This window comes from Nuphar pumila, chromosome 17 (genome assembly GCF_984573655.1).
Source record: "Nuphar pumila chromosome 17, dmNupPumi1.hap1.1, whole genome shotgun sequence".
Classification (NCBI taxonomy): domain Eukaryota; kingdom Viridiplantae; phylum Streptophyta; class Magnoliopsida; order Nymphaeales; family Nymphaeaceae; genus Nuphar; species Nuphar pumila.
Window position 1 is genome coordinate 1116873 of NC_143265.1, and position 24347 is coordinate 1141219.

Here is a 24347-nt window from a genome sequence, read left to right on the forward strand (position 1 = left end):
TTAAGTTCTGAAGTGAACAATTCCAGCCATCTCAAATGATCAGTCAGTGTCCCCACAATTAGGGATGCAAACGGTTCCTATTTCAGATCAGAAAATAAATTGGGGAGTCAGATCAAGAACCGCCAAAATTTGCAAAATCCCCATCATGAATCCAAACTGTTGGAACCCTACCCACAACAGCCTTCACCAGATTAAGCGTTTTTGCTTCTGATGAAAATATGCACAATTTTTTTCCCATCCATGGTATCATAAATCTGCGTGTGGTGTGCTTGGGTGCACGTGCATACAGGTGCAACTGTGTCGTGAGTCTATGCGTGTATACATGCACATAGGCATAAGTGTGTGGTTGCATGTTCCTGTACGGATGCACTTGTGTGTGTGTGTGTGCGCACATGTGTGCGCTAGGGCGTGCACGCCTGGATAAGGGGCTATAAACATCCATTCCTTCCCCAAACTGATTGGATAAGGGACGCTTTTACATGAAAAGAACAGCACGGCACCAGTTACAAGAGAGAAACCTGAAACAACAAATTTGCCGGGAAAAATGGATGAGTTGAGACCTAGCCATTCAACCATAATCCCAATCCAGGGTGTTGAGCTGCATGAGTTTAGAGACTTGGGTTTGGACTCTTGTTTTCTTAATGAGGACCATATACTTGGCCATGCTCATAAACAGTGATGGAGTTCAAGCATATGCCAAGCTTAGGTTAGAAGCTTTTTTCACGTCTCTCTGCAAAGAAATTCCCAGTTGGTTGCTCCCTAGGAAACAGTGCTAGCCACACTGTTGTATCAGCGCCTTCTTCGGTGGTCATATTCCCCGCCCAACCAGTCATGGCAGTTTTCACCCAACCGGGGCAGTAACAGTTCACGTAGATCTTCTGTCCATGTGGTTGGTTTGAGAGTTTCTTTGCAATCAAGCGAGTGTAGGCATTCACTGATAGTTTTGAAACCAAATAATCAGTAAATATTTGTGGCCAGAAGCCCAGATTTCCAGGAGCTGTCTTTCACTTGTTCAAGAAATTTGGCAACAGTAGCATCGATCAGTTCTTCTGAAAGTTGATCCTCCTCTGAGAGCTGCTGCCTCAGATTAACATTCCCGAGCCTCTGTTGAGAAAGACAGCAACAAGATGAGAAAGCTTTACAAATTATGTGGTACTTTCCATGTCTTTCTCCCATGATCATCTAAAACATCGCTAAATTATTGATTGCTGATATTATGAAATTATCTTGGAATGGATTGTCTTTATGTGGCAACCTACAGTTAGAAACTATGGCTTCTGGATAATTTATATCTTTAGTATTCTTCATATGGGACATCTAGATCTTGCGTAGAAGTGGGACTTCTGGAAGAATTTCCAAGGCAACTTGACAAAGATCGCATCCCCACGTTTGGAAGTAACAGCAACCATAACATAACATATCCGACGGCCCTCTGGATAGAATTTTCATTGAATCTGTGGCAAATTATCCTTGCCACTGGGAAAAAGTAGTCACTTCTGAGTTCCGATTACTCGTTTAAAGGAAAAGAAGTGAGCACAAGTTTCTAGAACACCTTTATCCTGTAACTGTCCTTGCAACTCAGCAACAGTTGCCACAAAACCCATGATACAGCAGCATAAAATATCATGATTGGTCATGATGCCAATGAAACCGATGGCACATTTTATGAAAATGATTTAATCATCCATTACTGATGAATCAATAGGCTGAAATCATAATTCATTAATAATTTACTGATCAGTGATGAATATAAATTTCATAACTCCGCCTGTGTAGTTATACACTGCCGGTCCCAAGCCCGGATAAAGGAGGAGGGTTGCGGTAACTTTGTCATATCCTATGAAAATGAACCAATATGAGAATTTCGTTGGGGCGTTCCCTACTGAGCGACGCGCTGTACTCTCTAGGCCCGGAGGCAGTGATAAATGTGCAAGGGTTGCTAGGTCGTCGCCCAGAAGCGACGCGTCACACCGGCGCCCGGGTGTGGTGTCAAATAGGCAAGGGTTCCCTCGCTTTGTTGGACGGGTGGGGGTAAAGAAGTTAGTCCAAGACCATAAAATTAGGTTAGCCACTTGGAACATAGGGTCTTTAACTGGTAAGTTGGTAGAGTTAGTAGATGTTATGTGTAGGAGAAAGATTGATATTTTATGTCTTCAAGAGACCAAATGGGTAGGTGAGAAAGCTAAAGTGATAGAACCTTGGGGATATAAGATTTGGTATACAGGAATAAATAGGAATAGGAATGGAGTAGGGATTGTTATGAGTCGTCAGTTTATAGATAATGTAGTTGAGGTCCGTAGGAAGGGTGATAGAATTTTACTTATTAAATTAGTATTAGGTACGGATATTATTAATATTATTAGTGTTTATGCACCTCAAGTAGGTTTAGATGATTCCATTAAGCATCAATTTTGGGAAGATTTAGATGGAGTAGTACAAGAGACATCTTATGGAGAAAAGCTTTTCATCGGCGGTGACCTTAATGGACATGTAGGCATTAGTAGGGATGGATTTGAGAATATCCATGGAGGCTATGGTATAGGAGAAAGAAATGAAAGTGGAGAAAGGATTTTAGATTTTTGTTTGTCCTATGATATGATCTTAGCAAACACTTGGTTTAGGAAGAGGGAGTCTCACCTAGTAACATTTAAAAGTGGGGTTAATACGAGTCAGATAGATTTTTTCCTACTTAGAAAGAGAGATAGGGGTTGTTGCATCGATTGTAAGGTTATACCAGGAGAAAGTATAGCTACACAACATAGAGTCTTAATTTTAGATCTTAGAATTAGACAATGCCGCAAAAGGGATAGACATAGGATAGATCCTAGAATTAAGTGGTGGGCACTGAAAGGAGCTAAACAAGGAATGTTTGTAGAGCAGGTAGTTAAGGAAGTTGATTGGTGTCTCGAGGAGGATTCAGAATCAATGTGGAATAAGATAGCGGGTGGTATGAGAAAAGTAGCTAAGGAGGTATTGGGTGAGTCTAAAGGCGGTGCACCACTAGGTAAGGATACATCATGGTGGAACGAGGATGTCAAATTAGCTATTAAGGTTAAAAGAGAGTGTTATAGAAATCTAAGTAAGAGTCGTGATAATGAGAATTTGGAGAAGTATATGATAGCAAAGAAGGAAGCTAAAAAAGTTGTTCGAAACGCGAGGGCTAAGGTATATAAGGAGGTTTATGACAAGTTGGATACCAAAGAAGGCGAGAAGGATATTTATAGGCTTGCAAAGATGAGAGATAGGAAATCGAAGGATTTGGGTATGGTTAGATGTATCAAAGATGAAACGCAAAGGGTTTTAGTCAAAGATGAGGAGATTAAGGAGAGATGGAAAGATTATTTTGATAAGCTATTTAATGATAGTCATGCTCAAGATCTTGGAGACTTCTCCATTCCTTTTCATGAGATAAATCGTGACTTCATGCGCAAGATTCAAAAGAAAGAAATTGCAGAGGCTTTGAAGAAAATGAAATCAAGAAGGGCAGTTGGCCCATATGGTATACCTATCGAGGCTTGGAAATGCTTGGGAGAGAAAGGTTTAGAATGGTTGACAAATCTTTTTAACTTGATTTGGCGAACAAATAAGATGCCTAATGAGTGGAGGAAGAGTACTTTGGTGCCTTTATATAAGAATAAGGGTGATATACAAGATTGCACAAACTATCGTGGTATAAAACTCATGAGTCATACTATGAAACTTTGGGAGAGGGTGATTGAGTCTAGGTTGAGGAAGGTTGTCATGATATCGGAGAATCAATTTGGTTTTATGACTGGAAGATCAACTATGGAAGCTATACATCTTCTTAGACAACTTATTGAAAGATATAGAGAGAGGAACAAAGATTTGCATATGGTTTTTATTGATTTAGAGAAGGCATACGATAGAGTACCTAGGGACGTTCTCTGGTGGACAATGATGAAGAAAGGTGTTTCTCTCAAGTACATTAGTATAATTAAAGATATGTATGAAGGAGTAGTAACCAATGTCCGCACTTGTGGAGGGGTGACAACCAATTTTCCGATAACGGTTGGGTTACATCAAGGATCTGCTTTAAGCCCTTTCCTATTTGCGATAGTGATGGATGAGCTTACGAGATCAATTCAAGAAAATGTACCGTGGTGTATGTTGTTTGCTGATGATATTGTTTTGATTGATGAGTCTAGAGCTGGGGTTAATGCTAAGTTAGAATTATGGAAACAGACATTGGAAGCTAGAGGTTTTAAGTTGAGTAAGAGTAAGACTGAATATATGGAATGTCGGTTTAGTAAGCAACGAAGTAGTGATGGGAGTGTAGTGAAGCTTGGTGAGCAAGATATACCGGTGAATGATTATTTCAAATATTTGGGATCCATCATTCAAAAGTATGGAGAAATTGATGGAGATGTAAATCATAGGATAAAGGTTGGGTGGATGAAATGGAAAAGTGCTACTGGAGTGTTGTGCGATCGTAGAATGCCATTGCGGTTGAAGGGAAAGTTTTATAGGACGACTATTAGACCCGCTTTACTTTATGGTACGGAATGTTGGGCTGCCAAGAGACATCATATTCAAAAAATGAGTGTAGCTGAGATGCGGATGCTTAGATGGATGTGTGGAAATACAATAAAAGATAAGATTCGGAACGAAGAGATACGTAAGAAGGTAGGTGTTGCACCCATTGAAAATAAGATGCGAGAGAATCGTTTACGGTGGTTTGGACATATTCGGCGAAGGCCTAATGATGCTCCAGTTAGAAGGTTGGAGAAATGGGAAAATATATTAGTTAAAAGAGGTCGGGGTAGGCCTAGGAAGACTTGGATGGAGATGATAGGAAAGGATATGAATGCTTTGAACCTCACCGAGGACATGGCGTTGGATAGAAATGATTGGAGGAAAAGGATTCATGTGGAAGACCCAAAATGAATTTCTTTTTTGGTTCATATCGCTGACCCCAATTGTTTTGGGATGAAGGCGTAGTTGTTTTGTTTTTAGTGATGAATATAAATTTCATGAAAAAGATTAAGCAGCACTGCCACCACATTCTATGTGTGAGTTATCTGGACTCTCTTATCATGCCTGGTTCTTCCAACATGTTTATATTGGCTTGAAAACCCAACCAAAAAACAATGGAGTATAGTTCACTTTGATTTCAGTCTCAGCAAAGAATTGAAAAGAGTTCTCATTTATGAACTTATGACTTGAAATTTGAAAATAAACCAGACAAATCTGAGAGTGAGACACGAGTGGACTTTGGAAAAAAAAGAGTATGATGACAAACAAAAACCACAATTGAAAAAGCTTTAGGAGAATCAGATCAATAACCTATAAACACATGACAAACAAGCAAGGAAGATGCCTACTTACATCCCTTCGGTCATTTAGCCTACCAAGTCTGGAACTAGTGTTAACTATCCGAGCACCAGAAGATAATCTCATCAGGGGGACCATGGTTTCAGTCATCCGTTTAGTGTGAAAATAGTCTGTCTCAATCACCTTCTCAGCAAACTCCACCGAATTATCTGATCGAATGTTGAAATTAACACCTGCATTATTGACCTGAATGTGTAGTAAGACTAGCAAATAAGTCACTAAAGAGATGAGCTACTGATATAATATGATGATGATGCCAAAGAAGATAATGGACAGCAGGAATTTCTTACTATAAAAAACGTCATTATTACTATCTATTGAAAACACCAATTAACATTTTAATGGACATCATTGTTTAACCCTGTACAAATGGAAGGAGAGTAAAAAACAACCGGGATCTCTTACTGTAAGGACATCAGGACAACAACATAAACCTCCAGTTCATATTTTAACAGGCATCCTGTTTTATCCTTGTACAAATGAGGAGCCATGGGTTTGGACCTGTGCCTCATCACCTTTCATTGGTAATGGGTGGGTGTGTGCACCTCTGCTAGCCCTACCTCCTAGCTAAGTTCTTCTTAGACCTAACTCACACAAGCAAATGTGGCTTTTACATGTAGCAATAGTAGTTACAAAAAAACAACAAAAAATTTGTGGTTAGGACAACATTTTAGCACAAGAATCTTTGTAGACAATGAGAACGACCGATGATAATATTCTAAAACTTCATGATATTTTGAAAGATAATGTTATAAAAGAAGAGAACCAGTAAATTCTGAAAATACGATATGGTATTTCAACCATATGCTGTAACATCTAATGATAAGGCAATGATCATGATACTGCACATAACACAATTATATACAACTTTGCTATATGTAACTTAGTTATCGTCAATATTATTTCACCTGATGGAATGCCATTTTCGGCATACTGAAGATACATTTATAGTTGGCAATAACAAGAAAATTTACAAAAAAAAGAAAAAATCATGAAACCTAGATAACCCATGAGTCCATGACTGCACTGAATGGTTATATTACAAGAAAAGAAACCACAAAATAAGGCCAGGATAGTTCGAACATCATATTTAAAATGTATTTATTGCCCTAAATGTAGCTCTACCCATTTTATATGTTCTTGTAAATTTTCCATAAATATTTTCTTATTTGTAATTTCTAGTGCATTTTCCCTTAGTACCATATTTTCTTCAATTGCATTTCTATGAAAGTTTCTTGGTAAAAAGTTGAGAAAAACAAGAAGTTCTCATCACTCAAAGAGATCATCATCCCAACCGGAAGAAGACACAAGATGGCCTTATGATAAAATTTGGCCTAAAAGTTCCAAACAACATAGCTTAAAAAGAGGGATTGGAAGTTACCCCAGTCAATAGGATGCACAACAAATGATGAGAGATGTTTAGTCACGAAATTATATTAACAATGGCCATGATCATGGCTCTTAAATGACTAGATACAAATTGGATAAATGACAAGCCTAAGTTAAACCATCTGTCAAATTCTTTTTTTATGACGAGGAACCCTCACCAAGAACTGGGCCGCTTAATGGGTCCACCCTTCTATGAAGTAATCCCCGGGTGGGTCACTGTAAACACCCCAAATTTTCACTCACCTCCCCAACATTTCCACCAAGCATCAACATCCAGCCTCTGAAATCGCTGGAGGGCAAAATGGTCATTTTCTGAGCCGGACCTTGCAAAAGTCCAAATTTCATCTGCAACTCTCAAAATTTCTCTAATTTTAACTCAGATGTTCAAAATTTTATTCCTGACAGGAGACAGACATCTCTAAGTCTTGATTCAAGATTGCATTGCATAAGACATGTCATTGCATATCATTGCATGAGCATTTCAAATCACTGCACTGCACAGCATGTCATTTCGAGGTCCAGAACTCTCGATTTCAAAATCTTCAATCCAGATTAGAATTTTAACTCTTTTCAAAATTGATTTCAAAACCCTGGGTCTTCAAAATTATCAATTTTTCCCATTTTACCCCCAGGACTCTGAATTTCAAAATATTTCCTCAGGAAAACCATCTGGATATTTTTCAATGTGGATTTCAGTCACTTCACCTTAGATTTTGCCCTTTTTGACAATTTCAAATATCTTTCTTTTACAAAATCGCCCTACAAGGGCCAACTCTTTCCAAAATTCCTGTTTTGCCCATTAGTCCAGATTTTATGAAAATTCCAAAAAGAAGTTGTGGTTTTATCCTTATTTCAATAAAGAAGCAATGTGGGACCCACACTGAGGTGGTGTCACACAAGCTTTCCTTTTGAAAATTTGAATTTTGAAAAACCCAAAAATATAGGAGCCTTGTCCCCTGGATTGGTGCCACTCTCTCCTCCCATTTACATGCCATGTGTCAGCATAGGGTTCACCTAGAGTTGGTGCCACATGTCACGTTCCCTCTTCTGCCATGTGTCAGTGTGGGGCTACCCTAAGAAGCCGCCACATGTCATCCCATTTTATCTGCCATGTGTCACCCTATCCATCCTGCGCCATGTGTCATTTCAAAGACTACCAGAAGATGCCAAGTGTCATAGGTTGTCCTGTCTAGAAAAAGTGGAGTTTGTCTCCTCTGAGGTGGCGCCACTTGAAGTGTGTCTCCTGCAGAGGACACGTGTCAACCCTTCCTTCCTTCTAGAAAAGTAGCCTGACACATGTCTTCTTCCTACTTTTTTTAGAAAAGTAGGAGACATGTGTCACTCTTAAATTCCTACAAAAAAGGTAGGCTTGTCTCCTCTGAGGTGGCGCCATCTGGAGTGTCTCCTGCAGAGGACACATGTGGCAAGCTCTCATTTCCTCAGAAAAAGAAAGTGCCATGTGTCATTTCCTGCTTTCTTCAGAAAAACTAGAATTCAAAAGTTCAAATCTCCTCATAGGTGGCGCAGATCCTGAACTTCTACCTTTTCCATGTTGTCTGAGATGGCGCCACATGGCTTGGCCCTCCTTTTCTCCCCTCTGCCACGTGTCATTCTCTGCTTCTTTCAGAAAAAGCAGGTGACACATGTCCCCTTCTACCACCTTCAGAAAAAGTAGAGGACACATGTCTTCTCCCTACTTCTTTCAGAAAAGTAGATGACACATGTCATCTCCAGCTTCCTTTAGAAAAAGTAGAAGACACAAGTCATTCTCTGCTTTCTTCAGAAAAAGCAAGTGACACATGTCACTTTCTGCCTCCTTTAGAGAAAGCTAGAATTCAAATATTCAAACTCCAGACTGAGGTGGCGCAAATCCTGAACTTCACCTTTTCAATTTTGTCTGAGATGGTGCCACGTGTCCCTTTTCCTCCCTCTTGCCACATGGCATCGTAGGAGCCACTCTGAGGAAATGCCACATGTCAGCCTCTCCTTTCCTGCAGAAAAGTAGAATTTGAATTCTTCTGAGGTGGCACAATCTGCTTCCTCCACTCCTATCCCTCTGACACATGTCAAGCACCTCCAGAGATGGCGCCACATGGCATGCTCCTACTGCTTTCAACTTTACACCTCAGAACACCTTTTGAGGTGGCACCAATCCAGAGTCCCACTTGGCTTCAAAATTTTATTTTTATTTTATTTTTAATAAAAGTAGCCACATGAGGTGGCGCCACCTGAGGGCTCCCTGCAGAAGACAAATTCGAATTTCAAACCCCTCAGATGACACCCCCTGAGATGGCGCCACATGGAGGGCTCAGATCCAGCCTGTTTGAATTTCAAAAAATTTTCAGAAAATCTATAAAAACAAGGCTCCATGTCCAGCATGAGGGATCATTTTTAGCTCTTGTGAACTTGGAAAATCCAACCTAGCCTTCCTAACATCTGATTTTGAACCTTGGAAATCGTGCCCCCTTTGGCACATTGAAGAAGGTGGAGTAGAGCTCGTGCTGTGGCCAGTCCAATTCCAACGGAGCTCGATTTTGGTGGACCATCCGAAGCCCGGAGTGAAGAACGAAGGAAGCTCGTGGTAGCTGCCCCTTTCAAGAGCACCTACGCTGCGTAACGAAACAAGGTGCACTTCTTTTCCCATTGATTGGATTTCATAATTCGATTCGGGAGTCGTTTGAAGAAAGAGCTCATCCGAGAGATGGATTGAGCTATTCTCATAAAACGACATACATAAAAATATTCAATTATGCTTCCTTGATGATTTTTATCATTCATGCATTTATCTAGGTTTAATTTGCATTTTATTTCATTCATTTAGCATATTTCATGAATTAATTAGGATTAATTTAGCCTTTATTTCAATTCTGCTTATTTTCAGTAGGTCTCTGTTTTTGTCAGTCAGTCCACACGTCATTTCATGCATTTGTTTTTTATTAAAAATCCCAAAAAAATCACGGAATGCGCCCTTATGTGTCCCTGAAATTTTGCCAAAAATTCGGAGCCATTTGAATTTATTTACTGCGGTAAACATCCAAAATGGTAAGTCGGGTTTTGTAACCCGGGATGCGTTTTGAAAAACATTTGCCGACTTGTAAAATCGAGTTCTCCCTCCTGGGAGGTCCGATTTTCGATCCGAAAAATGCCCTGAACTCGAGAGAATGTCTAGTTTTTAATATGATTTTTTCAGATTTTTCTGATTTTTTTTATGACTGACAAAAATCCGAGAGTCCGGGACACGTGTCAGAGCCTAATTTGGGCCTCTGAGATCTTGGATCGACTTAGGGCTATGGTTTCTCTTTGTGTGTTTCTCAAAATCCGAAACTGTAAAAAGTGAAAGTGGTGTCCGAGATGTCCTCTGTTTGCATCTAAAAGCCTGTAATTTTTAGAACAGTGTTGACCCCTGATTCGGATTTTTCTTGTCAGTCCACTGTTTTGCTACATTTGTCTGTTCTGTTAGTTTAGGCAGAAATAGTTATATTTTTCTCTGTGTTTCTGTTGATCAAATGCCGAAGTCATAAACATGAAAGTTGTTCATGTAGGTGTCGTTCATAGCTCTGATTAATTTCATAAATTTCCATGGCTGTTTTATATTTGTTTGGCATTTTACATCAGATTAGGGTGATTTTTACCTCTGTCAGAACTAAATCCCTGTTATTGAACTCACCATGGCTCAAATCCCGAGGCTGTAAAAACCAAAAATGTTCCATTTCGGGTCTTTTAGCAGTCTGCAAAATATCAGAAGTTTCCATGGTGTAAATCTTGCATTATCATATTAGGCCTTGCATTTGGTTCGGATCCATAGGCAAAATCCATCATTTTAGGACTTTCTTTGAATTTTGGCATTTAAATCATATCATTTCATGAGTTTTAGCATTCTAGGTTGTTTATCAAAGTGTTTAGATGCTTCATACCGAATTTGGTGTAATTTGGAATCCATTTGAGGTTCGGATCATCCATAATACCAAAACAGGGTTCCGCAGGACCCAGATCCAAGCGAAAAACAAGCGAAATTCGTTATTTTGGATAAATTGCAATACACCAAATTCTGATTTTACAGTCATAATGTGTTTAGCAGCATGTCATCATGTCTCTTACTGAATTTCATCATCATTTGATTCAATTTGAATTTCAAAATCTCAATTTTACCAAGTTTTCCTTCAAAAAACCCTGATTTTAAAGATGTAGCTTTAATTTTAGGGGTATTTTGGTCATTTTAACCTCAATTCCGAATTTCAAATTGTTTTTCACTGAATTTCTAGCATTTTCATCATTTCAAAATATCAAGGAAGCATGAGAATAGGGTTTATATCCAATTAAATCCAATAATTTCATAATATTATTGGAAAATTTTGGAAAAACCCACATATTTGAGCTAACCTTATTTCAAGTTTGGCAGGGACATTCAAAAGAAGGAGCTGAAGTCTGCAAATTTCTTTTATTTCCTTTATTTAATGATGTAATAATATAAATTTTGGAATAAGAGATTTAATTTCCTGCTTAGACTAGGATGCATATCATATAGTTTGATTTTATGCAATATCCTGATTATATGATTCATGCATTTTATTTCAAAAGCACTATGGATGTTCACGAATGGCACGTGCACCAACTCTTAGGGAGTTGATGGACTCGGTGGGATCCATATTTACGGCCCTAGTCGGAATATGGACGAGACCCAGATCCGTCATCTTTCTACTAGTCACATTGAGCCTACACTCTTAGGCTATCTTAAAATGCACATCATATTTCCAAAGTTTTCAAAATCATGTGCATCAAATCAACTAAATTCTGAACATATTCATGGCCACAGTCAGAATATGTGAAGGATTTATCTTGACTTAATGCATATTTTTCCAACAAATCTCTTAGAAAATCTTTTCAAAGTGCATTCATTCACTCATGTCATTTGTATCATGAAATCATTGATTTTCTCAAGATTTTCTCAAGAAAACTTCATTCTCAAGAAATCGATTTCTCAAGAAACTCTAAGGATTTTTTTTAAAATCGGTTTTCCAAAGACAAGTTTTTTTCACAGTTTTCCCTGGAAAATGATGTTTTCTTAAGAGATTCAAAAGAGTTTTTCAATCTTTCTCCAAGATCCAAAATCGATTTTCAAGTATTTCAAAAGGTAAAATTCCCAGGATTTCGATTCCCCAAGTTTTGAATTTCCTTCTCCAATGAGTTTTCCTATAAATCTTCCATCATTTTCCTAAGAAAACTCTCAAAGTCCAAGTTTTCCTAAGAAGTGCTTCCCTTTTCAAAAGGTTCAGCTTTTCTCAAGAATCACTTCCATTTTCCCAGGATTTTCAACCATTCATAATTTTCCCAAGTCTTTATGAACTTTCCTGAGATTTCAAATCTTTTCCATCTGAGTTTCCTGAGAAATTGACTTTCAGCTTTTTCCTGAGAGAATCTTTTCAACTCCAAATATTTTCCAAGCATGCATCATGTTTTCCCAAGCTGCATTTTCCAAAATCTCATAGCACATGCCTGAATTCTCTGTGCATTTAGGATAGAACATAACTTTGATAATTTCGCTAAGTCAAGCATAGTTTTGGTCCTTGGTTCGATTACCCCTGTTAAAGGCGGCAGGAACGATCGAACCTCGTACCGACAGGTCGAGCCCCATCCCATGGATTTTCCCGCAATTTTCAAAAACGGAGGCGAGTATTTCAAAACAATTTCCAAAATCCGGTCAAAATTTGAATCGCGAAAGCGTTTCTCTCTTTTTCTCTTCCGCAAGGAAGGGAAGACGGGGGAAAAATTTCGCGACGAGAACAGTCACCGACACCCAAGCCCTTATGGACATGTTATCATCGCAAAACTTTTTTTGCTCCCTTTGCGAGAAAGAGAGAACGATTCTGCGAGTCAAACCCGACCAAAGTTTTGAAAATTGGTTTTGAAAATTACTCGCATCCGTTTTTGAAAATTTACAGGAAAATTCAGTGGAATGGGATCCGTCTGTCGGTACGAGGTTCAACCATTCCAGACGCATTTACCAGGGGTAATTGAACCAAGGATCAAATGTGTTTTGACTAAGTTAAATTATCTAAATTATGCTCTATTTTCCTAAAATGCACAAAGAATCAAGCATGTGTTATAGAATTTTTGAAAAGATGCAAGTTTGAGAAATATGATGTTTGCTTTGAAAAATTAAGATGTACTTGGAAAATGACTGAAAAATGCTTGAAAATGGAATTCTTGGGAAAATCATTGAGTTTCATTGCAAATCAGAAATTGTATTGGAAAATGACTCTTGAATGAAACATGGATTCTCAAGAAAATCAGATCTTTGAGAAAATCGATTTTGGGATTTGAAAATGAAATTGAGAATGTGAAAATCTTGAGACATCTTGATTTGAACTTGGGAAATACTTTGAAATCTCATTTGAAAATTCAGAGTTCTGAGAAAATCAAATCCTGAGAAAGACTTAGAAATTTTTGGGAAATTGATTTTTCTGAAATGGAATTGAGAAAAGAGTTTGAAAATGATGCAAATTGAATGAATGAATATGAATTTGAAAGATATTTCATTGAGGAATTGAGAAAATCCTTTTGAGTTTTGAGAAATGCAGTATATTTTTCAAGTTAGCTTAAGAATGTAGGCTGAATGTGGCTGATACGAAAATCATAAATCTTGGTTTTCTTTTTATTCTGACAATGGCCATAAATACGAATCTCACCAAATTCGTGAACTCCTTAAGAGCTCGTGCACGTGCCATTTGTGTCAACCACAGTGATTTTGGAAAATGTGTATATGCATCATATATCAAATATTGAAAATTGTAGAAATTAAACTATACGCAATGCAGTCATATTCTAAGCTGAAAAGTAACTTTTATTCTAAATTATTACAACTTGATATTACATTGAATTAAAATAAAATAAGCAAATAAAAGTCTTCTTCTTGAATGTTCCTGCAAAACTAGAAAACATGTTAGCACAGAAATGTAGGTTTTTTTTTAATTTATCCAAAAAATATTGGAAATTATCGGATATTATTCAGATATAAACCCAAATTCATACCACCCTTTGTTATAAACATGAGAAATAAGGAATAAAATTCAAAAATAAATTTGAAAATTCAAAATTGGAGTAAAAATGACCAAAATACCCCTAATAACCTTGAAATCAGGGTTTTCTGAGAGAATTTTTGTAAATTTTGGAACTCAAATGAAATAAAATCAAACACAATATAATGAAATATGATGATATGCATGAAAATTTAGAAAATTGAAGTTTGGAATTTCGAAATTGTGGTCAAAATGACCAAAAAGCCCCTGATAACAAGACTATGGCCTTGAAACCAGGGTTTTCTGAAATAAATTTTGCAAAAATGAGAAATGTGAAATGCAAATGACATTGAAATTAACCCTAATATAACATGATATGCTTATTTACATGATAAAACCCTAAAATGGCAAAAATATCACAAAATATTAGATTTAACTTGATTTTCACCTGATTTTCGCTTCTGAATTTAAAAGTAAACTAACATACAAAGTAAATGAACTTAGAATTGAGCCAAATTTGGCATGAACACCTAGACTAACCCTAAAAATAGAATGGAGTTCGAAAATCTATTTTTTGATATTTTTTTCTTATGAAAAATTGACTAAAAATCCTAAAAATCAAGATTTTGCCTAAAATGCTAATTCTAAATTGAATTTCAGATACTAAACTTCCATAAAAATTTCCCAAATTTTATGGGGTGACAGAAGACAGTTAGGCAAAGATTTTTGCCTTTTATAGATTCTGGTTTTGACCTATGGTCAGAGCTTGACAGCTCCGACAAGTTGGATCGAAATCTGGCGACTCTAGGACTTAGAGCAGACAGACAGGTTTCAAAAAAAATTACAAAAAAATAGCAGACATATGAGAAAATGGTTGAAATTCTGAGAAAATGTCCCTGACAAACAGAGAAAGATTTCCTATTTTCATAGTATTGGGATTCGGGTTATGGTTTGGGAGAGAGCAGAGGTTTATCAGAGATCTAGATCTCTGTAATTCTCAGGCATTGGAATTTGACAGACAAGGAAGTTAATTCTGGAAAAAATACCTAGGATGCTCCTAAAATTCTCAGATTTTGGGGAATGACAGAGGGAATGGTGAGAAACAACTTCTCTGTTGGAAGTTTTGACATCCAATCTATGGATTGAACGGACACGGTGGATTAGGGTCGGTCAAGACCCTGACAATGAAAAATCAAGGTTTTCACAAGTTTCATGAAAAATCGATTTTTAGCAGAACCTAAATCTTATTAGAAAATTCTAAAAAATTAATGAGAAACAATAGGTTCCAACAAAGACCCACTATATTTTTTTTAGGAGAATTTGGATCGTCCATCTAGGAGATCTCGGAGGTTCTTGTCTGCTAAAACAAAACCTGGAATTTCCAAAAGGGTGAAATCCGATTTTGGATTTGGATTTTTAAGTGGGGTTTACAGAACTCGAATTAAACCAAAATTTCGGCAGGAAACTAATAACAAGCAACCTTAACTAACATGAAATTTTCAAAATTTAAGGATGAACATTCGCACATGAAATAACGATGGTCCTACGCGCATAAATTGAAACTTATGATTCCTAATCCAAAAGCTAAATAAAATCATATTACGTGAATAAAGCAATGGTAAAACTAACCTAAATGCAATGTTTAATCATGCAAATTATATGAAATATGAAAATAGAACAAGAAACCAGCAGGTAGATATGATCTGTATTCTTTTTTTATTGGTCATTGAATCGAGGGTTCCGATCCATCAATCGGATGGATCCCTCTATTTAGCCCGGGTTACCCATTGCATGCATATAAAATAAGTTATTCCATCCGTATGAACCCAATGTTGTGATTGGATTCACGCCAACTTTGTTTTTTAAAAAAAATAATAATAAGGCATACAAAATGGACTTACCTTGGAAAAACTTGCACCGGCTGAAGGATGGGCTGAAGGTGAAACCAATGGGATTGTTACCTTGATGGAAGCTGGAGCTGCTTCAATTGCAATGGCTGGAGTGGCTGGTAGCAAGGATGTGCTTGCAATTTGAAGGAGATGAACTCAAGCAAGGCTGCACCCATTAAGGTTCTTTGAAGATTGAAGTAGGGCTGCAGATCGCTGGGCGTTTTGGTGGTTGAAGAATGGCTGCAACTTGATGTGGGTTGCAGCCAAAGGGAGGAGCATGGGAGAGAAGATAGGGTTGAAAGGGGAGAGAGGAGGAACTCAAGAGGGGCTGGGCGTGTAGTCCACCGTGAGGTATCTTCTTTTCTTTTCTTTTTTTAGACAATAGAAAAGGAAAAGCTAGGGTTTAATGAAATGGACTTAGGTTTTAATGAGAGGGGCTAATGAGAAAGGAAAGAAAAAGACGTGAATGGGTTGGAGTAAGTAGAGAAAGAAGGAAAGAAGAAAGAAGGAAAAAAGAAAGAAAGAAGAAGAGAAGGAAGAAAGAATGGAGGGAAGAAAAAGAGAGGGAGGGGTGATACGTGAGTGGGCTGGACCAAGGAGAGAAAGGAAGGAAGGGAGAAAGAAGAAGAAAGAAAAAAAAAGAAAGGAAGAAAAAAAGAAGGAAAAGAAGAAAGAAGAAGAAAGGAAAGAAAAGAAAGAAGAAGAAGGAAAAAAGAAAAGAAAATAAGGAGAGAGGGAGCTGGTCGACCACCTTGGTGGGTCCCACCTCTAAAAAAAAGAAATAAAAATAAATAAAAAATGATAAAATAAAGGAAAATATAGCAAAAGAAAATGTTTATTTTTTTATTTAAAAAAAATACAAGTAGATAAGCCATCTCAGAGTGGGCTCACTTTCCAAATTTGAAATTCATTTTGAAAATCATAGGGGTAGGATAGTCTTTTCAGGAAATTTCTGGACGAAACAAGCTGTTTTTTGCAGTTTTTGAAACGAGCTCAGAATTTGAAGTTTCATACCTCGTTGCGAAGCAAATCCAGTTTAGAATTTGAAAATTTGAGTCTGAAAGAAATCCAGATTGTTTTTTTCAAGAAAATATTTCCAAATTTAGAATTTCGGGGGTAAAAATGTCATTTTTGAAAATCCAGGGTTTGAAATTGATTTCTGAAAGCTTTTAAAACTCAATCTGGATTGAAATTTATAAAACTGGAGTTTTGGACTTCGAAAATGGAATGAAATGTGATGAAATGTTATGAAATGTTGAGAAATGATATGAAATGATAAGAAATGACATGAAATGCTATGTGAAATATAGACTCTGAATGAAGAAATTTGGATATTAACCCTGATTGACACTTGTACCAGTTCAAAAAGTGTTAAAATTGATAAAATTTGCAAAATGGTTCAAGATATGGTTTTTTGGGTTCAACCGGGCCAGAGTGACACTGAAAATGGGGGTTTGAGCTGGATTGAACTGAAATGAACTGGACTAAGCTGGGTTTTAGGGTTTCAGAACTCAACTGGACTGACAAGACACTAACTCAACTGAACTCCCCGAATAGATTTTCAATAAAAGCTGTCATTTTTAGAAAAATGGTATGGAATGGTCATTGGAGTGAAGTGAATTACGAACCAGAGCTGGGTTTGAGCTAAAACAAAGGTCAGTAATACTGAGATGAACTAAAATCAAAGCTCGAACACTAGCTTAACTGACTGAACTCAGTTCCATTTCAGTTGAAAGAGTTGAAACGGCTAAAACGGGCGCCTGGACACTTGGAAATGGTTTTGAACTGAGACTAGAGCACTTGAACTCCTGGTGGGCTCAAGCTAAACTCTAGGGAATAGGATTAACTGGGAATGACTGACTAAAAAATAATTGGCTTGGATTTGAGTGAGAAATGAGCTTATTTTTGAAGAAATGATCCTATTTTGACAGGAATGGTCATAAATGAAAATGGCCTTCTCACTGTGAGCTAAGGTGAGCTTGAAATGATTGATATTCTAACTGTTCTAAATTGACCAATGAGCTTGGTTGACTCCGACTGACTGGGGAATAGGATGACCTAGGGGTAAAATGGTAATTTTTTCTATTGAAAGTGGGTAAAATGATAATTTTCTGACATAAATTTGGGGTTGGACTCCTACACAGACCTAACAAGGTTGGCACTGCACGAGGAGGGTCGTTTGAGCATGGATGAGGAAAATTTGAGGTGTTTACAGGATCCCACCAGTTAAAGGCACCCACACACTCGGTGGGAGTCGAACCTGTGACGAAGGGGTCAGCACCTTCACCCCAATAATGCTGCCATTCAGGTGACCTGGGTGGGTGTACCATCTATCAAATTCGGTTCCCTGTTTCCAGACTATTGTTCAATCCTATTTTAGTAGTCCCTTCTTCAAATCCAGCATGTTATCCAGCTGGCACTGGTTTGTGTTAGGGACACCCAGCCCTTCCCTCCTCAGAACCATTTTGATTCTGGGGGACGAGAAACTGGTGGCACAAAGATATTTGTATTAAAAAAAATCTCGAATCAACTGCCCATGAGAAACCAAAACAATATTTACAATTGAGTGCAAGTTGCTCATGCTCCAATATACTGAGGGAGTTTACAATATTAAGATGACATAAATGCGTTATGCTCAAAACATAATGCACTAGTATGTAAACCATGACATCTCCAACATCTTAAGTCAAACACAAACCTACATGAACTCCGATGGCTCTGCATTCAGAAAATGTTAAATTCTCAAAAATAAACTTGACAAAAGTCAAATAGAAAATGTTATTGACTATGGGGAAGAATTATTACAATTTGAAAGGGAAGAGAGAAGAGAATATATCTCACCAAATAGCCAGACCACCATACTGCTGAAGAATCCACTCAGCAAATAGCTTGATAGATGTAGAATCGAGAATGTCCAGTTCATGGTAATTAACATTTAAACCTTCCTTTTGCAAGGACATCAATGCTGCCTGACCTTCATTTATGTCTCTTGATGAAATGATAACTTTGAGGTCATGCCTTGCAAGTTGTCTCGCAATCTCAAATTTGATCCCTCTAAAGCAACTGTTTCTAGAGACCACAGTCTAAAGCATATAAAGAAAAAGGTCAACTGGTTCTTATAATTAAACAAACTAAAACTCACATTTTATGTCACATAGGTGCGCGGGTGCAGATATGGGTGTGGATGTGGCACTTTAAAAAACTTGGGTAAGGGTATGCGGGGAGGGCATATATATAATTTTTAACGGTTTTAAGTAACACTAATGAAATAAAAAACAATTATCTTATCTCACATAGGTGCGAGAGTGGACCCAGCGATGCGACACTTTAAAACAACTTGGGTGCCAGGGTGCGGGGAGTGTCTAGTCGCAGTTTGGGATCAATCAGTTGCCCAGATTTGAATTCTCAATTCTATTAGGGATGCAGCCATAGATCTGGACGATGTCTGTTTTAATCTAATCAGACCTGTTCCCAGACCCAGGTTTGATTTAATCAAATCAGCCCAAATATGGACACATGTCTGATTAATAAGACCTGTGTCCAGACCCAGGTCTGATATAATCAAATCAGACCAGATATGGACCCATGTCTGTCTTAGTCTAATCAAACTTGTGCCCAGACCCAGGTCTGATTTAATCAAATCAGACCAGATATGGACCCCATGTCTCATTTAGTCTAATCAGACCTGTGTGTCTGATTTAATAGAATCAGACCTGGGATTAAAACCCAGATATGAACTAGTTGAATCAGACCTGGTTCTGGATCCAAGTCTGATATACTCTGAATCAGACCTGGGTCAATCCAGACCCAGGTCTCATTTAATAGAATGAGACCTGAGTGTGGACCCAGGTCTGATTCAGATTCAATGAGACCTGGGTCCGTACAATTTTCAATTTTCCCAGGACTGATTCAGGTCAAACAAACCAACACCTGGCCGACCAGGTGTTGAGACAGTTCACAAAACAAGAGAGAGAGAGGAGGAGGAGGAAGAGAAGCACCAGCATGAAGAGGCGATGGCACAAGAGGAAGGATGCGGCACACATCAAGGAAGGAGAGAGAGAGAGAGAGAGAGAGACTCACAACAGGAAGAGAGGATGAAGAGAAGCACCAGCATGAAGAAACAATGGCACAAGAGGGAGGACGCGGCACACAAGGAAGGAGAGAGAGAGATAGAGGCAACACAGTGACATCAGTGGTCGAGCGGTGAGGCATTGGTGGCAATGAGGAGGAGCGGCAAAACGTAGGAGGGGGTGGGGGTGTCGCGCGATCATGCCCTAACACCCCCCCCCCCAATTTTTATTTTTTTTACCGAGTCCATTTTGGACAAAGATAACCTTGGGTGTGGGTTGACTGCAACGGGTGCCGCACCCACACCCGTGTCGCATCAATGCCGGTGCGGCTAGCCATTGAAGTTATTAGTGAGATAGCTATTTGACATCACAAGGCTTCAAAAAAGGTATGTGACTATACTAGATACTTTTCCATCCACATTATATATATAGGAAAAGTGATAGCTGCCCACAACTAGCCTACTGTGAGCAAACGGGTGTTTTTGTGTTGTTTTACGCAAATTTGACCCCACAGATGCCTTCAGCATGGTCGATTTGCAAGGAAACAACATTTGGTTCATGTTTTTTTTTATAAAAAACATGATTTTTTAGGCCTTGAATATTTATGAAAATCTTAGACCATCATTTTTTAAACCTTACAAAAACCTACTTTTTGCCATAATCGGATGATCCAAGAGTCGTTTCCTATAAAATCAAGCATGTAGGACACTTCTGTACGGTCAGATTTAAAGAAAACATGAAAAACCACTTCAAAAGCCTGATATGTTGGCGATAGGCTAGAAAAGTTGTAATAAATATAGATGGGTTAATATTTGGTGTTATTAACGGAACCAAATTATATGGAACTATTGAGCTGGAAATCATAGGTTCAAGCTTTATTAATTTTCGAAGCCCTTAAAAAACCTGTTTATGTGTCACAATCATATGATTCAAAACTTATTTCCCACTAAAAAATTTTGCAGATCACAGCCATAAGATCTAATTTAAAAAAAAATCTAAACCCAAAGATTTTCAGCTCAATAATTCCATATAATTTGGTGCTTTCAATAGCACCAAATATATATATATATATATATATATATATATATATATATATATATATCCGTGAGCATCAGGTGCACTCAAATTTTTGCCAACTTTTTTTTATTTATTTTTTAATTATGACCATACAGATGTGTTCCAGACCATTGAATTAGCAAGGACTGACTTTTAAATTATCTGATTCGAACATGTGAGCAGGTCCTTTTAGGAGCTAAAAAATCAATGGCCCATAACGTTTTAAATTTAAATTGTTATAAATCACATATTTCCATCGAAAAAGCACAAACCAAGGGCCGGTTCCTAACAAGTGGAACATGCCAAACACATACATATGGTTGAATCGCTGAAAAATGTGCACATCTAAGCAGTGCACACCCACCTCTCTCTCTCTCTCTCTCTCTCTCTCTCTCTCTCTCTCTCTCTCTCTCTCTCTCTCTCTCTCTCTCTCTCTATATATATATATATATATATATATATTATGTTTGCATATTTTCTTTAAACACACAAAAACCAAAAATAGCACAGCTAAGGGAAACCATTATGAGAAGTCCAAAGAAAATTGATTTGGTGTTATGCTGAAGAAAATCATAGTAACAAGTACCAAGGAAAGCTCAGATTTCCTCAAGGTTCAAATTCTGGAATCATTCAAACACATGATAACATGTATAACTTATCAACCGGCAACAACATAAGCAAGTACCAATAAATGGCATCAAAATAGACAAACAAATTCTCACTACTCACTATCAATCTTTGATATTAATAAGATTGGAACTATTTGGTCATTGATTTCATTCGGATTATTAAACTACTGTTCCATTTAGAACCACATGTAAGCAGTGTGTGTGTGTGTATAACTATTAAATTATTTGAAAATTGCTTGGAACTAATCCATACTAAGAAATCTTGAATCTAGTTGCATTCGCTTTCTTTCGTGGACAAATGGATGCTTCTATTTGATGGCATATATCTGCTTGGCCATTCCAAGCCTTTCAGTCAACCATACAAACATCACCTTCTCTGCATTGACTAGTTCTTGCATTTGAAGAAAGCTCTGAAGGCTATTTAGCTAGACTGTAGTTTCCTTAGGATCTAGATATTAATGAAATTCAAGATGGTCTAAATAGATTCATCTGTCGTTTCAAGCCCTAGCAATTGAATAACTTTTTTCTTCAATGATAATGCTGACCAGGATATTCAACTCTGATCCAACATTGCGATCCCACTACCAATGTATTGTTCTTTTTCCGCACAAGCTACTTGGCAAATTTTATTCATAATCCATGAAAGGCACAAGGAACACAAGCTGCTCTTTAGCCACAGCCACGAGTGGGAATGAGCTTAACCTACACTGAGAAGACAAGAGTAACCGACACTAACCTAATAAAGCTGGTTGAGCAGCCTGGTTATGGCAAAGCAAATTCTTTCTTTAGCATTTGGAGCACCATAAAGACAAAGATTAAAGATGCAAAGTGTAAATGTAGACGGACTCTTTGGAGCAAAGTACATGATGAGGTATTGGTGGGGCGTGCAACTTATATGCCAGGATCTTTATTGGTCAAGGCGAGGCATTTGCCCGAAGCATATGCCCCACGCTGTAGAGGCGCATACCTTCTAATACGTCTAAACTCATGATTTGAATTTTCCCTGAAACCTCCCTCATTTTCTATCACTAAATCACGCCTTTCATTTAAGTGTCATCACCAAAATGAGTGCTTCACTTCAAGGTTCTAATCTTCGTCACCCCATCAGTACCCAAATCTCCACTCATCTTTCTTCCATTTGCTCACCACAGTTTCTTCCGGAGTACCACCGGCATGTCATAACCACTACTTCTCAACCAAAACGAATTCTTAACTCGTTATGTATGAGAAAACGAATCTTTAATTCAACGTAACAGTTTTCAATTCCACATACGAAACACTCAATCCGTGAAGCCATCGGTTAAAAGAAATTTCTCAATCCATGTAACCGGCTTCCAGTTTCAACAAGATCGATCAGAACTTCCCACTTATCAAGCATGATCTCCGCACTTGGTTCCCTTCCCTCTCGATGACTTACCAAGCACTCAACATCGAAACAAGGAAAGAAATGCAGAATGGAGGACCTTCTCATCCAGACTCCACGTCGAGAATCAAGAGAACGAAAGGAGGTATAAAAACAAACCCGTTTTTATGGTTTCCTAGTTCTTTCACAGAAGCACGGAACGGGATACAAACAAATCACTTCTAGCTTATCATCGAAGCCATTGATTCGACGAAAATCCAGACTAGAGTTTGCAATTCGCATCCAGATTTCCTTACTTTTGTGGCCGAAAGTGGCTCTTATAGATCGAAATCGGAGCCTTCTATTCCACAAGAAATCCGAAGTAGGGTTTGGGATAAAGATCGCAAATTCGTGGCGGAAATTCGCCGGAGAAACGAATCAAATAACGCTAGAAATTCATACCAGGGCTTAGGGTTTTTCGTTTATTACCTCTCTTCGTCGATGTAGGGGACACTCCTTTGCATCGCCACCTCTCTGAAACGACTCTCCCTCCTTACCCGCGCTATTCCGGCTCGGCCCATCGCCCGCCAACTCCTACGAGTTCCGACTCCAGTGTTGGGAGGGACGCGCTTAAATAGTGCGCGGGGATTGTGAGTCGTTGACTCGGGTATCGGTGACTAGTGCTATAATCAGATCGGATATGGTCAGCTATCCGATCCGAACATGTTATTTCCGGATATGGATCAACAGTTTAAGTCGGATCTACAGTTGATCCGAATCAAAATCTGACCCAACTGCATTTTTTGAACATGTAAATAACTTGTTTTTGTTCTATTTTTATGCGGGAACACGAGGAAGCATGATGCGGAAGTTCAAGAATTTTTTGAAAAACAGGATGCGAGGACACGGAATTTTTTTTATTTTTATATCAATAAAAAACTACTCTTTTATACTTTAATATTAAAAAATAGCTTTTATAAGAATAATACTTAAAATCATTAAAAATTATTAAAACATTAATCGTATGTGTCAGTGTCCATGTTCAGGTGTCCGCTCGTGTCATGGGAGACACACCAGTGACATAGGTATTACCATATGTATTTCATATTCGGATTCAACCTTACCTCTTCGGATCTACTGTTTATATTTTGCATTTATATATGGATCTAGCAACATGAATCTGACCTGTTTTGCACCTCTATTGGTGAGTCAAGCTCGGGCTGGGCCGACTTCACATCTCTTTGGATTATCTGGATCCATAATAGACCATCTTATCTATTCGAATTATTGGGATCCATAGCAGACTGACAAGTCAAATTCTCCCACGATCATGCAACCATTGTCCTTGTAGTTATCATGCTGCCATACCTGGATCGGATTTGGATCCGGGTCCAATCAAGTGACACACTCACTTTGAAAAGTAAAAAAAACTAATAAAATTGCAAGCTGCTTGTTTGTTCATTTAAGTACCAACATTTTCACCATTAATAACAGATAGATAGAGATTGAGAAAAACGAAAAAGCACCCACATGGCCACATTGCATAGAGATTCACTATTACAAACAGACGGCCACGGATGTTTCAGCATGACCTGATCTGCTTC

The 24347-nt window shown here is 38.0% G+C and overlaps 1 pseudogene across 1 annotated transcript; it reads right to left on the minus strand.

Moving 5' to 3' along the window:
* Nucleotides 1-476: 476 nt before the first annotated feature.
* On the minus strand, nucleotides 477-23324 carry LOC149811305 (short-chain dehydrogenase/reductase 2-like; annotated as a pseudogene). The gene is made up of 4 exons (XR_016428577.1): nucleotides 23233-23324; nucleotides 18493-18729; nucleotides 5347-5544; nucleotides 477-1104 (listed from the first exon to the last, which is right to left on the minus strand). The product of XR_016428577.1 is annotated as a short-chain dehydrogenase/reductase 2-like (transcript).
* Between the last annotated feature and the right edge of the window lie 1023 nt (nucleotides 23325-24347).